The sequence below is a fragment of the Paroedura picta genome, chromosome 6, assembly GCF_049243985.1.
Source record: "Paroedura picta isolate Pp20150507F chromosome 6, Ppicta_v3.0, whole genome shotgun sequence".
NCBI lineage: Eukaryota > Metazoa > Chordata > Lepidosauria > Squamata > Gekkonidae > Paroedura > Paroedura picta.
The window spans coordinates 107194220-107202594 of record NC_135374.1 but is presented as its reverse complement, the minus strand read 5'-3'; the positions used below and the strand labels follow the sequence as shown (position 1 = coordinate 107202594).

Below are 8375 nucleotides of genomic sequence, written 5' to 3'. Positions count from 1 at the left end.
TGTATTTCTGCCATTATCATATCTCTGTTGTGATTTAGTGAGTCTATCCAGCTTGACTGGTATGCCCTGAGGTAACCCAGATGCTTTCATTTGACAACAAACGATTTCCTGCTGTTGTATTTCATGAATATAAACCTCCCCAAACATTCCTCACCTCTTCTCCCTTATTGCCCTCTATATCCCTGCCTGTTTGATTCCCCAACTTCCCCTGTCTTCCCATCCCTTGATGTTTGTTATCTCCATATTATGACATCTTTTGAACTGTACCTAGTTTGAGTTCCCAGGGGAGGGGAGCCCCCTTAAGCCCCTGTATTTCCTACCCTATGTTTTGTGGGTCAGTTCTGACTATTTCTCCAATGTAGATTTGAAGACTCACAATATCGTGTCCCGCTTCTTATCTATTGATCAGTCCATCTGCCACTTTCTGCATTGCATCTTTGTATTTAGTTTAGCAGTGGGAATAACCTGGAGGTGAATGGGGAGAGGCCTTTACAAAGGAATCTCTTTGAAAGGAATTTCAATGGAAGATGAGAAAAAGTGGCTGCTGAATTGAAATGGGCTTGAAATCGCTCCACTCTCCGAGAGATAAGGATAGATGGACTCCCATCCTAGCTGTCTCTGAAGGAGTGAGCTGTGACTCATGAAAGTTCATACCCTTCCACAAATGTTAGTGTTTAAGGTACTACTGGACTCTTGCTGTTTTCTGCTTTACAGACAGACTTACACACCAACCCAACTTGTGCATTTCCAAATGTACTAGTTAAGAAACTGCTAGCTACTGGATGTGTGCACAAATGCCCATAGAGTAAACTCCACCATTTGATCTTGTATTCTCAGATTTGCTTTCTCTCTTAGATACACAAATCCTCACCAAATCTCTGCTTTTGTATAGGTTGGTAGGATTCCACATGCTTACACTATACAGCAGAAGACAATTGTTTAGTTTGCCTAGGATTTGGGGGTATCTACCATTTGTGTGGTTGCTAGGTTTATAATTATTTCTTTAAGCATGTGGTAATGTGGACTTTTTACATGATAGAGTGCTATTTCTCTTTATTTAGGGCATCAAGGTTTCTAGTCTTCATTGCTTCACTGCTCCTCTCATTTATACCAGTGGCAACTTTGTTACAGTGTTGAATCATAATGGGCCACTGTTATGCACTGGAGAGAGGCCGTGGCTTGGAGTATCAACATGGCATACAGAAGTTTCCAGATTCAATCCCTGGCCTCCTGTGAAAAGGAACAGATAGTAAGGATGCAAAAGACATCCACCTGATACTCTTGATAGCTTGGGCCAGTATCAGTTGACGTGACTTTGATAGACTGACAGTTTGATTTAGTAAGCTATATATGTGTGTGGGTGTGTGCTGAACTCTTTCTACATTAGCTAAATGGCTTTGCAAGGCATTTGCTGGATTCTCTAGTGTCCCACTGCTGCTGTTGATCAGGTTTTGAAAGGCATTATTTTCTCCACTGAACTCACAATATCTCTTTGCTCAATTTTCTGAGTGCTCAGTGATGAATCTTTGAGTATCTTTCCCCCATTTTTGCTAGGGCTCCTAATCCATTTTGAGAGCTGCGCCATAGAGTAAATCCTAGAGGTTCAATAATCCAGTGAGCATGTAAAATGCTGCTTAATAGGATTCATATCCCAGCCAAAAGACTCCCTGTTGGGCACCATCTATCCCAGTTTCTGGTGTGCTTGTCTCATAAGAACATCATTTCCAGACAGGAGTCAATTCAATAGCTTGTCCAGTCTGGAAACAAGCTGGCACTTGGGACCGATTGCAATGAACTGAACAATATAATGGAAACTATCGACACCGTTGTGTCTATTTAGAAAGACAGTCTGAGAAGCAAATGTATTTCTTCTCCTGGTGTCCAATGAATTCTATTACTAGTTGCATCTCATGCATCCATTTGGCCAATGGTGGCACTTCCTTTGTCACAAGGAGCCCTCCCCCTCATTGCGGGAAGCCCCAAGAAAAGTGCCACCAATGGCATAACACACCCACAGGATCTCACCAGTCATGTCCTAAAGTAAAATAATTTCAGACTCTGAGTTTGGTATTTATTCTTTGATTTATGACCACCTCTCTTGACAAAGCCAACCTGGTGTGATTTCCAACGTTTCAATTAAAAAAAACCATGATGATGATGTTATCCATTCAATTGTGTCCGACCCTTGGTGATTCTATAGGAAAGTTTTTGCCATACGTTTCTGACAATGACTGCTTCTTTTAGTTGGTTCATGGTCATCCCTGTATCGGCTTTGATCGTGTCAAGCCAACGGATCCTTTGGCAACCACATTTCCTTTTGCCGCTGACCATGCCGAGCACTAATGATTTTTCTAATGAGATTGATCGCATGATGTGTCCAAAGTAAGTGAGCCTTAGCCGTAATATCTTCCCTTCTAATGACATAGTTGGTTTGCTCCTCTCTAAAAAAAAAAAACCCATACAATAATTCATAAAAACAAACAACAAATCATCAATTAATTAACGATTAAAACCAATTTAAAACATCAAAAAGAGACTAAATATTGCTGGTTGAAAGTCAGGCAAATATTGCTGATTAATATTTGTAGCCCTGTGTTGTTAGTAGCTCTTCTATTATACTGGCTTTTGGGGGAGATTCATTCGGAGAGGGGCCCAAGCAATGTTATTAGATATACTGTTTTTGTGGTAGTGTCCGGACTGAAACTAGAGAACACTTACTTTTCTATCGCTCGGCTTATGATGCTATCTGACACAAATTGATTGACTCACTAGTTAAAAGGTTCCCAGGTTGCTTGGCTACAAATTGGTCAATTATGCTGTTAAGCAATGAGAGCACTCCGATAACAATACATGTTGTCAAGTTTTGTGCCTCTGCCATTAGAATGCATAGTTCTTTAGCAAGATAACTTTCACGTTTATTTCTTGTTCACAAATATTGACATGTTTTAATTGCATTGTGTTTTACAATTATATTACTATGGTTTCCAGGTTTTCTACTGGGTACAACCTGGTCTGAATGATTCAAGTGGATAGCCGTGTTGGTCTGAAGTAGCACCACAAAATTTGAGTCCAGTGGCACCTTTAAGACCATCAGAGATTTATTCAAGTCCGGAGCTTTCATGTGCATACACTGAGGAAGTGTGTGTATGTCTGAGATCGTGTGCATGCACATGGATGCTCACGCCTTGAATAAATCTTTGTTGGTCTTAAAGGTGCCACTGGACTCAAATTTTGCTGGTCTGAATAAGTAACAATAAATTTTACTTGCAATGTGTTAGGCAAAGTCAAAATTTGTTTCATCAGGAGCTATTGCATAACTACCACACAATCATATATTTAGTACAAATGTTAAAACATTATCTAAACATATGTTTTCAAATCATCTCAGTGTTTCTGCTACATAACAATTAGATGCTGAAACAGTTGACAAAGACTGTCATCCAAAACAATAGGCACAACGCTGTGAACAGTTAAGACTACCCTGAGAAAAATATTGGGATTGAGGCCTTGAGTTCTGTAACAGGAATATTTCTTCTTATTTTCTATATATAGGCTAATGACTCTCCTAAGAGAAGACTGTGGAGAACACACAACTGTACTGGCTCCTCGTTCAATTCTGGATCGAGTTCCAGATATTTGTTCTCACCTGTAAGGCCATTTGTGGTCCAGTTCCTATGTATCCGAGAGATCACCTTTCTATCTGTACCACCCAAAGAGTGATATGATCTGTTAATACCGACCAACTGGTGGTCCCTGGTCCCAAGGAGATATATTTAGCATCATTCAAGACCATTTTGGCCCCTACCTGTTGGAATGAGCTCCCAGAGAATATCCAGGCCCTATGGGAGCGAGCACAGTTCCACAGGGCCTGCAAAACAGAGCTTCTCTGCCATGCTTTTGGTTGGGGCCAATGAAAACCAAAACATCTAACTTCTATAAGGCCCCATCAAACCCACAAGTTACCATCTACCATTGTCGAGGGAGATCTAGACCACCATCTGGCTTGATCGAGAATGGCAGGAGATTCCAGATTTTAAGCAGCTAACACTGAAATTTCAGCCAGAAGCCATTTTACTGTTATTTTAACTGTTATTTTAACTGTTTCAATCAAATTGAAACTCTCATCTATTTATACAATATGTTGTACACCACCTAGAGGTAGGCTACCAGAATGGATAGTATAATAATCTAATACACACATACATACGTACGTACGTACATACATACACATCATAGCAACATACTTGGGGTGGAGCTTGTGGAAGGCTCAGCAAGTAATTATGCCACATATGTTACCCAATAAATCTATTGTTTTCTCCAGGGCAATTTATCTCTGTAGTCTGGAAACAAGTTGCTGCTCTAGGAAGATACCCAGACACAAACTACAAGCAGTTAATACTACTTGCATGTGCATCCCCCAACAGAACAAATAATGCCCATGAGGCCATTTTGGGTGTGGAGAATGTTTCAGCAGAGGTGGGAAGGCTGAAGTTTCTTGTTTTACTTTGCCTTAAGAGAGCCAGCTTGGTTGTAATAGTTAAGAATGGTGGCTTCTAATCTGGTGAGCTGGGTTTCATTCCGTGCTCCTCCACATAAAGCTAGCTGAGTGAGCTTGATAGTGCTATCCTGATTGAGCAGACCTGTCAGAGCTCCCTTAGCCTCACCTATATCACAGGTGTCTGTCATGGGGAGAGGAGATGAAGGCTATTATAATCCGCCTTAAGACTCCTGGTAGATAAAAGTATGGTATAAAAATCAACTCCTCCTCCTCCTCTTTCTCCTCCTTCTTCTACATATTGTGTACCTTCCTTCCCAAACAAATATGCAGAATGGTCCTGTTTGTCTCCAAAACAACTGCTGCCTGAATTCGCTCAAGAGTTTTATTATTGTTGTTGTTGTTATTGTTGTTATTATTATTCACAAAACACAGTGCACACTATTAAGTTGCATCCCCCCTTCCCTCAAAACGCATACCCCTCCTTAAACATCTTCCCTGTTTTTGATCATTGCAATTTTAAAAAGTTAAATTATATGCGAGGATGATTTGTACTGTTTTAATTAACTACAAGGCAAGGTTATTGTAAAGGTTAATTAAAATCTGCCTCCGATGACTGTAGGGAAAACACTTTATGATAAGTACTTCAAGAGGTATTGTACTTTCCCCCTGTATGTGCGATCAAGCATGGCAACTTCCATTGCTTTAACATAAAAGATGTACACATTTCATGGTGGTTTACTCCAAAAAGCCTGATAATCCAAAAAAAACCAAAAACATTATCCCATCAACCATATTAAAAAATGAGCAAGAGACAAAAAGGTGTGTGTGGGAGGGGGGAGGGAGCATGTGTATATTGAGAGAGAGAGAGAAAGAGAAAACTAGCAATTTTTTTGGTTGGTTTTGCTCCCATGCTCCAGGTCAGTTTACACAAAAATGAAGGCGCATGTTATTTTTTAATGAAATTAGTGTAGGTTGGTGATACAAAACTAAACACATTCCCTGCTTGCCCCAGTAGTGCACAACCAAGATTGCAATTTCAAGTATACAAGCTTTCCTTTTTGATTAAACTCCATCCTCAGTGGTGACTCCTTCTACAAAGAAAACAATAATTAATCAGTTAATTACATTTCTGGCTTACCTGCTGAACTTGAGAGCAAATGGAATTTCATGTTGAAAGTGTATCAAGGCTTTCATTATTCCCCTTCCCTCTCTTGCTTCTTATCTTAGAAAGTTCTCAAAGTACAGAGGAGACTAGATCATATAAGATGGGGAAGAACTTGGAGGGGGGTGGGATCTGAGTTTCCCATAACGATGTAATTTTAAGCCCAAACTGGATTTTTCATGGCAGAGCCAGTTCTGGAGGAAGAATTGGAGATCAGATGCAGCCTGTGAGATTAGAGTCTGTTGCTCTTCAGCCACCACCGTGCTGGATCTCAAGTTTGAGTAGGATGCAGAGGGAGGAGGGCCAGCACTCAGGAAGAATAGAGTGTAGGTGTATGTCCTAGTGCCCATTATATTTCTGGATGCAACAAGCGTTGCCCCTAGAAGATCGTATAAGATGGGCCAGAACTTGGGGGGGCATCTGCGTTTCCCACAACAATGTGATTTTAGGCCCGAACTGGATCTTTGGTGACACACTCAGATCTTAGGAAGCTAGGTATCGGACTAGGGTTTGGAAATGTTTTAGGGATACAGCCTGAAGAAGGTGGGGTTTGGGGCAGGGAGATACTCTACCAATGTCGACATGCGCAACACTGAGACATGTGCAACACTTGCTATACAGTAAAGGTAAAGGTATCCCCTGTGCAAGCACCGGGTCATGTCCGACCCTTGGGGTGACGCCCTCTAGCATTTTCATGGCAGACTCAATACGGGGTGGTTTGCCAGTGCCTTCCCCAGTCATTACCGTTTACCCCCCAGCAAGCTGGGTACTCATTTTACCGACCTCAGAAGGATGGAAGGCTGAGTCAACCTTGAGCCAGCTGCTGGGATTGAACTCCCAACCTCATGGACAGACAGCTTCAGACAGCATTTCTGCTGCCTTACCACCCTGTGTCACAAGAGGCTCTTGCTATGTAGTAGAATTGGCCAAACTGTGGCTCTTCAGATGTCCAAGAACTAAAATTACCATGAGCCCCTGCCATGCATACCTGGAAAGCCACAGTTTAGCCACCCCTGCTATATGTTAACTTGATATCAACACTGAAAGGATTGGAGAAATTAAGATAAATATTCCGTTGTGCCAAAGGCAGATGAAAACGAATCTTGATACTGAGATTAAGAACTGATTTATCTTGCGTGTGTGCAGCCTAGCTAATATTGCACCTTTTATTCTTTCTCATTCTGTGCATTGAAAGTCTATTATAGCAACCTAATGTTTTAAAGGCAAAATGGATGGAATAGCACCAGGTCTGTGTCTCACTTCCAAATTCAATTATACTTTAAAGAATTACTCATGAGGCATGCCATTGTGAAATCCCGTTTACTGGCATCTTGTCAATATTGAGATCATCTGTATGGAACATGAGTAAAATGATGATACATTTAAAAAAATGCAACTGCAGCAATGCATTCCAAGTCCATGCTTTTCAATGTAATGATACCAAACCATACTTATATCATCCCATGATTTGGGATTTATCACCTACCAGAAATCCAAATAGCATTCATCTGCCTAAGATCACTGTTTACCCTGATCTTGAAGATGAGTTAGGATGAATCGTTAATCTCAAAAGGGAATGGAAAGGATTGTGTGATTCCATATAATGAATTAGAATAGGAGGAATAACAAATATCTTTAAATGCTTTAGTAATATTCATAGTATCCAAAAGGCAGTCTGTATCCTATTGTACACCTTGTACAGGGGTGGCCAGACTATGGATATCCATGGACTACAATTCCCATGAGCCCCTCTCCATTGACATCTGGAGAACTACAGTTTGGCCACCCCTTTCCTTGTGTTTCTCTCTGACCACTGCAGAGGCTATCCTTCACTTCAGTACTGGCTTCCTCTACTCCAGGAGTGGACAATTTTTACAATTTAGTTTTCAGGGAGGGGGTCATCATCTGGGCATAAAATGAGAGTCAGTGTGGGTGGGCAGGTAGCTGTGAATTTCCTGAATTCTGCAGGGGGTTGGACTGGATGACCCTGGAGGTCCCTTTCAACAATTTGAAATGGGGGCTTTTTCCTCCCCTAGACCATGTATTTGTTTGTTTGTTTGTTAACATTTGCAAATATAGTTTTGCTTGACTCTTATTTCACAATGGCTTTTTTTCTTTGTTATCTTTGAATTTTGGTTTCCTCTTAAGGGAAAAAAAACAAGTAAATAGAAAGGTGGTAAAATAGACCTTCTTTCCAGCTTTATTTGTTGTTTTATTGGGCTGGCGGGCAATGCAGATGGATGTACCCAGTGATAAGTCAGTGGTTGTAAATTTGGAGATAAGAACTTCTGGCTATAGGAAAGAGATTCATTCCACAGTCTGGAGAAGTTAAATCTATAAGGAATCTATAAACCAGCCTGGGATTTTTTACATGCCCCTCCCCATGAATTTTAGTATTACTTATGCAAGAATTGGTATGGTTTAGAGATTAGGAAGAATTACAGTCAGTTGGAAGAACTGCTGAATAATAAAGTAGGCAAGGGTAGATCAAGCATAAAAGTGTTGATTGGACAATAGTCAAACTTAGATTTTTTCCCCCAGAAGGAACTTTCTTGGGGGGGGGGCAGGGAAGAATTTTGATTTCCCAAGCACTGAAGAACCCTCCAAAAATAACTGCAGTTTGACAGGTGTTCGTCCCTTTGCTAAGTGGCAAACGTGACTAGATTTCGAAAGGTTGGTATTACCCAACCACGGCCATTTTCTTGCTTTGTTATG

The 8375-nt window shown here is 40.8% G+C and overlaps 2 long non-coding RNA genes across 2 annotated transcripts; one reads left to right on the top strand and one right to left on the bottom strand.

The window, feature by feature from the left end:
• Positions 1-334: 334 nt before the first annotated feature.
• Positions 335-6068, bottom strand: LOC143840766 (uncharacterized). Its single transcript, XR_013232393.1, has 2 exons — positions 5637-6068; positions 335-2441 (listed from the first exon to the last, which is right to left on the bottom strand). It is a non-coding gene; the product is annotated as an uncharacterized LOC143840766 (long non-coding RNA).
• On the top strand, positions 2243-5272 carry LOC143840765 (uncharacterized). Its single transcript, XR_013232392.1, has 2 exons — positions 2243-2382; positions 3553-5272. It is a non-coding gene; the product is annotated as an uncharacterized LOC143840765 (long non-coding RNA).
• Positions 6069-8375: the final 2307 nt, after the last annotated feature.